The sequence below is a fragment of the Lynx rufus genome, unplaced genomic scaffold, assembly GCF_022079265.1.
Source record: "Lynx rufus isolate CCGP_SWC_20201006 ecotype Redwood Valley unplaced genomic scaffold, mLynRuf1.p SCAF_3, whole genome shotgun sequence".
Taxonomy (NCBI): domain Eukaryota; kingdom Metazoa; phylum Chordata; class Mammalia; order Carnivora; family Felidae; genus Lynx; species Lynx rufus.
Window position 1 is genome coordinate 184,051,917 of NW_025814845.1, and position 8,662 is coordinate 184,060,578.

An 8,662-nucleotide genomic window follows, 5' to 3' on the forward strand; every position below is an offset into this window, starting at 1 on the left:
TTGGAAGGCATCACTTTTACTTTGTTATTATATAAATTTTTGTATAAAAGTATAGTTTTGGGGGTTTTTTTGTTTTTGTTTTTGTTTTTGTTTTTTTTTACTTCTTAATGTGTTTTCAACGTTTTGGCAGTAAAGAAATATTGGGGAATGGGGTCGGAGCAAAGAAATGTGAGGTGTAACTTGCAGTAAACCAATTAATGAGGTGATTTTCTTCAGGTTGAGGGATAAAAATATCTCAGAGGATTGGTTTCAGCTGTGATATAATAAAATGTCTGTAGTGGTTTTATGGTTTCAACACAGCTTTTATGTAACTAATAGGTATTGAGCCTCTATTATATATAGACAATGAGCTCAGTGCTCAGCAAGTGATATAAATACGACCAAAAATTCTCTTCTTTGAGAGCAGGAGATATATGTGCAAAAAAGAAGAAAGTACAAAGCATTAAAAGACGTGTGCTTTAAGCACACATGGTAGTATTTAAATTTATTAAAATTTTGGCATTTTAGTGGAGGGAAGATTTCATTTTTGCTGGAACAATCAGGGAAAACTTGGGAGAAATGGCATTTGATCTAGACCTTGAAACTAAGGGTTTAAGTACATTTCAAAGGACTCTTGGAAAATTTGAAGAATAAAATACATGATCTGACAGTGGGTCAAAATATTACCATAACAAAAAGCCTAGACTGTAACATTATTTTTGTCTCAGAAATATTTTTAAATCTTTTTTAAAAATATTTGTTTTTGTTTTGAGAGAGAGAGTGAGTGTACACATGAGTGGGGGAGGGGCAGAAAGAGAGGGAGAGAGCGAATCCCAAGCAGACTCCATGCTCAGATGGGAGCCTGATGCGGGGCTCTATCTCACGACCATGAGCTCGTGACCTGACCCGAAATCAAGAGTTGGACACTTAAGCGACGGAGCAACCCAGGCACACCGTCTCACAAATAGTTTTTAAAAAAACAATCCACCTTGGAAATATTCACTTTTCTTATTCTTTATAGGTAGCACTTTGGGCCTGCCAGTAACACCTGGAGACCAGCACTCCCCTGGAAGGCGCCTGGTGTTGTCACTACTTGGATTCAGTTGAAAGCCACAACCCAGCCATGCCTGCTGACTCATGCAGGTAGGAAGTCAGCTTCCAGAGCTTGGACCACTTACACAAGAATTTAAGGTGATGTTTGTTGTTTGTTTTTCTCAAGAGTAGACCCTTTTATTGTTCATCCCTTTGCTTTACACAAAGTTAATTGTTGAAAATGTACTTGCTCCAGGCTTCATGCTGAGTGTTTTATGTACTTTGTCTCTTAAAGAGAGAAGAAGAGAAGCCAAAGAGAAATTGTATGAGTTGAGATATGAACAGAAAACTTTTTAAAAGCCGTTCAAACAAATACTGACAAATAAGAATAAAAAGACATAGTCTAAAGTGAGGATGGACTGTTAAGAGAGTCTAACTTCTTTCTCCTTTTTAATGAGGATTATGGGGCTTGAGATTATTACAGACAATTTGAGCTACCATGTGAATAGGATTACTATCAGTAAAGGATAAAGCTAGATTTATCTTTTAAAAAATCTTAAGGGGGCACTTGGCTGGCTCAGCCTGGTAGAGGATGTGACTCAATCTCAGGGTCATGAGTTCAAGCCCCATGTTGGGTGTGGAGCCTCCTTAAGACAAAACACAACAACAACAACAACAATAAATAAATAAAAATAAAAAACCTTAAGAGTGCAAAAGTCACTTGCTTTTGTCCTACTCCTATCATAGGACACCCTTTACGAGCTGCCTGTCACTTAATTCTGCAGGAATTAGGAAATCTCTCCACATTCCAGGTGGTATACTATACACCTGGGGGATTAGATAAATATGAACGACCATTCTGTATTAAACTAGTATTTTATAGGTAGGAAACTGATGCTTATGCATATACATGTTGATCCCCATCCTTTTATTTACTTTTCTCTTAGGAAAATCTTAACGTTTATTCATAAGGCTCTTAATCTCTAATCATAAACCAGTATTTTTATGGGGAAAAACACCACGAGGCTGGCTAACACAAGTAGAGTGTTCTGGCTCTGTGCCAGGGACCATTCTCAAAACCTTACTGTATTTCCTTATTTAATACTCCAGCAGCCCTATGGCATGGGTATTCTAGCACCATTTACAGATAAGAAACCAAACTGTGGCTATGAGTCTTCCCCTAGATGCACAGAGGTGGCCTGACTTCAGAGTCCATGCTAGTGCCCACAGAGCAAGACTGCCATTTCCACGTGATTGAATCAGCCACAAATATTAAACTCAAGGTACTTACAACTGCAACCAAAAACAGGTTTGCTGAATGAGCTAGGATCCAGTCAAGTCCAACTGAAGGTGGATGGGGCTGAGTCTCCCCTTCTCCCATCTACCTAATGGTAACTGGCTCCAGACACTGCCAGGGGGCGCTTCTCACAAGCTTATGTATTGTTTGCAGGCCCAGATTAGGGTCAGATGAGAGCACTTACTTTGGGGTGTATAAGTTTATGGCACAGCTTTTTATTTATCTGTCACCGTACAAAGTTATTACAGAATTGACTCTATTCCCTATGCTGTACTAGGACATAGAAAAGAGCTAATGGAATCTCTTAAGAAACAAAATTGGTAATGCCTTCATTACCCTAAGCCTTTCTTGGCCTTTGATGCCCAACCTAAAAAGTGTCTGTGAGGCTAAGGTGCCAATAGTTGGAGAGAACTTGAAAGAATGTGGGTCCTAGCCATCAACACTCATGAACTGTAGGAATTCATGTCATTTACCAGGTACTGCATAAGTGTCATTAAGGAAAATTACTGCAGGTGTAAGAACTGAGCTAAATGCCTCTAAAGAGCTTTGACATGGTTGGGGGCAGAGGAAGGCAACATTGCTGTGATGACTGAAAAAACTAAGCAAAGCTAAAGAAAGACTTTTAGGGGTAATGCACTCCCTAAAGACTGAAGTCTTTGCTGGCAGGGCAACTGGGGACACAAAACCTATTTTGTGATCACCGGCTGGGCTAGGATTTAGGTGTACCTTCATGCCTCCTTTAAATCCTGCCAGCCTTAAAGTTGTAGTCCTCAAACTTAGCTGCATATGTGAATCACCTGATGAGTTAGACACCTGAAGTCCATGGCCTTTTCCTAGTGGTTCTGATTGAATTGTTAGTGTCCTAATTGGAATAGAGTATTTGGACTCAGCATCACCTAGAATTTGTTGGAAATGTCAACTCCTGGGCCCCGCCCAGTCCTACTGAATGAGAGTTTTTGGAAGTGAGGCCCAGCAGTCTGTGCATTAACAAGATCTCCAGGTGATTCTGACGCTTGGATTCTAAAGTTAGGAGGCCACAGATGAAGGCATCACAATGGTTACAGGTCTCCAGATAATTCTGATATGCAATGAAGTTTGAGAACCACACCGTTAATAAAACTACACTGCAAAGATGGGGTTCCAGGGCAGCTGAAGAGTTCGCAGTATGAACATGGATGGTGAATAGCATCTAAGAGAAGTCTAGGGCAGGGGATTTAAAGCCCCAGACAACTTCTCAATGGAATAAGAATGAGTGACTAAGAAGATGAAAGAATGTGACCATGAGCTGATTGTGAAGACAAATCTGATCCTCCAAAAGAGTAGGTTGGAATGAGTGATTGTTTTTTCCATTCTTAATCTTTCTCTACCTCATGGAAAAGGACATGGAAAAGGACAACAGCTGCCTCTTATCTACCTTGCTGAAGAGCTGAGCTGTTCTATCCCCTTACGCTACTTGAACCACCTGCAATTGAAGGTGGTTACAAGTCTTGCTATGAGGTTCTCTTAAGAAATTGGAAGGAAAGCCCACATTGAACCTGCCTCAAGGTCAAGGATATTTATGAGGTGAGAGATGAGAGATGTAACTTGCAGCTAGAGATGATGGCTGAGATAGCAAAGTCCTCACGACATGAACTTTTAGATTAATAATATGTGATCCTAACCAAGAGAAACTGAAGAGGTTCTATGTGATAGATCAGATGCTCCTTTGTGAGATTTGTTTTCTCTCTTGAGCACATGAGTCTCACAGTGTTTACCATGGAGAAGGCAACAGGAATCTTCAAGGTAAGATCGTCTTATCTTTCAAAATTCCAGAGATTCATTCTTTTTAAATATTTTTTTAATATTTTATTATTTTTGAGAGACAGAGATGGAGCATGAGAGGGGCAGAGAGAGAGGGAGACACAGAATCCAAGGCAGGCTCCAGGCTCTGAGCTGTCAGCACAGAGCCGGATGCGGGGCTCACCCTCATAGGTCGTAAGATCATGACCTGAGCTGAAGTCAGACGCTTATCCAACTGAGCCACCCAGACACCCTAGAGGTTCATCCTTAATCTTAATACTTCGGGTCTTTAATGTGATAAATGTGATAAACACTTAAATTCTATTTCTATCCCTGAGCTGTCAACCATGAAGGTTTGAGATCCCCAAAAGATCCTTTTTGACTAGGAGTAATTTTCACTGTGTAGCTCCTAAGTTTGCTATAACTTTTATTTTCATTGTTCTAATAGCAACCTCTAAGAGGAGTGAATTGATATTTTCTTTTCAGAACGAGATCCAAGAAATCCTGAATCTTTTATGCATATCCTTAAAGTCTGGTAAGAGAGCAGATCCTTTGCAAGAGAGAAATGAGCAGGTAGCTATACCTAGGGTCTGCTGAATCAGAATGGACACCCAGTCTAGGAGGAGTCTTCAGTGGGTCTAAGGCTGTACTTACATCTTCAGGCTCTAGCTCCGCCTTTACCCGAGCCTCCAAACAACAGTTTGCTCAAAAGCCAGGACCGGAACTGTACTCAAGGCTGGTAAAGTTCTGCCTCAATGGAATGATTACTGAAGATAGGTAAAATTCAAAATTAAACTAGCTATCAGGCATCCTTGGAATGACAAAACGACTAGACGTCAACTGTCGGGCTAGAAACCACATGCTCTGTAATGCAAAATTAGAGAGTTGTAACATGAAAGTCACATTGGTTCCAATAAGACTCTGCTAGCACATTGAAGTTTTACTCCAAGTAAAATCAGTTGAAGGCTAAGTACACTAACACAGACAAATGCAGAAAAAGCCATCAATATGATAGATAACCTACTCACTGCCATGATGATAGTTCACCCTATATTCTTCCTGGCTCAGTTCAACCAGGTACTGTCTTACAGATGTTTATTTGGTTCTATGTGCATTTTGTCCTTGCCATCCTACCTCCTCAGCCTCAACCCTTCCCAAGCCTGTCAGATATTTTTACTCCTTGAAAAAGCTGTTAAGATTTTTTTGTGGCTGTTCATCCATGAGTTTTTTCTTTTAAGGATGGTTAATATTTTTATAAACATCTGGTTCAAGTTGTATAGGGATTGAGTGTCCTGCTCCAACACTTATAAAAGTGCTATTAGTGTATGATTTGCAGAGTGATGGGTTGTGTTTTTTTTAGGAAAACACGTCACATAACAAATGCCTGTATATAGAAAATACATCATTCCATCAAGATCAAGCTAGATTTAAATGAAAAGGATGCTTAAAGAATCAAGGGGAAAAGTCGTGTAAAAATCTGTCAAGCGATAGGTGTATGTGAAGAGCAGGGAGGTACATCTTCGTCTTCAGGAATAGAAAACTGGAAGGGCTACCAGGTCACTAATGTAGGAAACTTTAGAGTTCTACCAGGGTGTCTGACAAGCTCTCAGCAAGTATCTTGGTGTACATATCTGGCTATTTTGCCATTTGAAGCAGGCTGCAAAGGAACTGCAAAAAATAAATAAACAAAAAACATGCATAGGATGGGATTTATCAATCATGGTATGATCTCTGGTTCCTGGGTGGCCCTGACGAAGGCCCCTGGATACCTTCAGCCTCTACACTCATACCCAACTGAAGTTCTTGGCCCAATGTAACTTCATCTAACCAAGAAACTAATTATTTCCTAGTGGGTGTGTACCTTTTTAACCGAAGACTTTAGCATTTTTGTATTGAACATAGGAAATCTACTCAGTGTAAATTGTGCAAGAGAATATGGCTTGGAGTAGTCGCCATGTAATTCCAATCACAACCTACAGGAGAGTCACTAAATTTGGATCTAAATATATACAAAGAATTATAATATTTAAGAACTTGAGGTTCACTAGTTTTATTTTTTTATTATTTTTATTTTATTTATTTTTTTATATTTATTAATTTTGGGGAGAGTGCAAGTGGGGGAGGGCAGAGAGGGAGGGAGACACAGAATTTGAAGCAGGCTCCAGGCTCTGTGCTGACAGCACAGAGTCCAACATGGGGCTCGAACTCACAAACAGCTAGATCACAACCTGAGCCCAAGTCGGATGTTTGCTCCACCAACTGAGCCACCCAAGTGCCCCTAGGTTCACTATTCTTAATAAGCTTAACTTCCCACAAGAATTTCATGCTTAGGGAGGTTTTAAGTCAAACCATTGAAGTAGTCAAAGATACTGACTAGATTAAATTGATAACTATAGCCTGTTTCCATGAAATAGAAACTCTACAAGCGGGACCAAACATAAGGCTCTTTGTGTAGTAAAGTTTTGCTAGAATTATATAACAAGACTAAACTAAAAAAGTAGAACTTCTTGAGTTTGGAGATTTTGTATTTATAAAACCAAATACCCTGAGTGCCCTTGAGGCACAATCTACCCCCAACTTGTGTTATATATGAAGGCCTTGTGGAGCCATAGACAACACCATGTGAAAGACTAATAAAAGGTTTTGAAAGATTGAGACCAAGCACATCTAGATGATAGGGGGAAAGAGAAACACAAAGAATGTGTTTGTTCTCTACTTGATAATAGCTTTCCCTTCAAACACCGATCGCTTTAAAGAAGAATTCAAACATTTGTTTAACTGTTTGCCCAACAACCAGTGCCTTGAAAATGAGTCCAAGAGATGAATGACAGATTCCTCAGGGGGTACAGGGCATCCTGGCTTTCCCTGCACCTCCCCTACTTCCTGCCTTCGCAGCTTCAGCTTCCTTGGGGAACGATTTCCTGACCTCCTTGGATAACCAAGTTCCTCATCTCTTAGTCCTTTGTACCTCTCCTTCGTGTTGCAGCTTATTTTTTCAGTTGTCTCTTGCTTTAGACTCTACTCTCCTTATGTCATTTTTTTTCAAACTCTTGTTCCTGACACACTGGAAGAAAGAGTTTGATGAAAATGTTTCATAAGCTGTGAGTCCCAAATTAACTTTTCCATGGAGAAGGTACTCAGTCATTATTTTTTAATTGTGGTCATGATTCAGTAAACTGATAGATAGCAACCTGAAGGCTAGAAAACTAACCCATGACCATGAGAAATGTTTGTTTTCTTAAACCATTGCAGTGTAACAGCTCCATGTGTCTGGAAGCAGATAATTTAATAGTTGGATTTAAAAAAAAGTGGGTGGATGAGAAGTTCAACTTTTATCTGTATGTTATAATTCCTTGTAAGGCTCCTTTGAAGGATTTCACTTCTTTTTTTATATACTTTAAAAAATTTTTTTAATGTTTATTTATATTAGACAGAGAGAGAGAGCATGCACGCGCGTGCACACAGCAGGGGAGGGGCAGAAAGAGAGGGAGACACAGAATCTGAAGCAGGCTCCAGGCTCCAAGCTGTCAGCACAGAGCCTGATGCAGGAGGCTCAAACTCACAAGCAGTGAGATCATGGCCTGAGCTGAAGTCAGATGCTCAACAGACTGAGCCACCCGCACACCCTGAAGGATTTCACTTCTTAAAGTAGAAAATCATTGCTAAGAATATGTACTTGTTACTAATCATAAGATTGAGACATGCCACTAACTTCAACCAGCATGGAAGTTAGAACCTCAAGTTCTTAAATATTACAATTCTTTGTATATATTTAGATCTCTACTTAGGATCCAAATTTAGTGACTCTACTGTAGGTTGTGATTGGAATTTCACAGTTAACTGCTAACAGTCTAACAAAACCTTGTTAAAGCAGAATTCTTGATGTGTCCTCCATATCCAACTTAAGATGTAGAAATTGCCTGAAAAGTTCATTTCTAACCCTATTTCTCCTCCCAGGCACCAAGTAGCAGTGCACTGGTGTCTATATTAGTCTTACACTGCTGTGTAGCAAATTGCCCCAAATTTAGCAGCTTGAAAACACCTATTTATGGGCTTACAATTCTGTAGGTCAGAAATCTAGCATGTCATGTCCGGGTTCTCTGCTCAGGATCTCATGAGGCTAGAATTAAGGTGTTGGCAGGGACGTGCTCTCACCTGAAGTTTGAGATCTTCTTCCAAATGCATTTAGATTGTGGGAAGAGTTTGGTTACTTTCTGTTGTATGACTGAGGACCCCATTTTCTTATCAAGTGAAGGATGGCTCTCAGTTCCTAGAAGCCATTCCTAGATCCATGCCACATATGCCCTATCCATCTCCTAAGCCACCCATCCCTCGTGTAGAATCTTCCTCCTCACAAAGAGCCCATCCCTGTTTAAGGGCTCTCTTGATTAACTCAGGCCCATTTAGGGTAAACTTCTAAGGTCTGCTGATTTGGGACCTCAATTATATGTGCAAAATCCCTTCACATCGGCATCCAGATTAGTATTTGAAAAACTAGGAGAATGTATGGGGGGGTGGGGTAGGATTTTAGGAGCCTTTTCAGAGTTCTGCCTACCACACCATCCATTCTATATC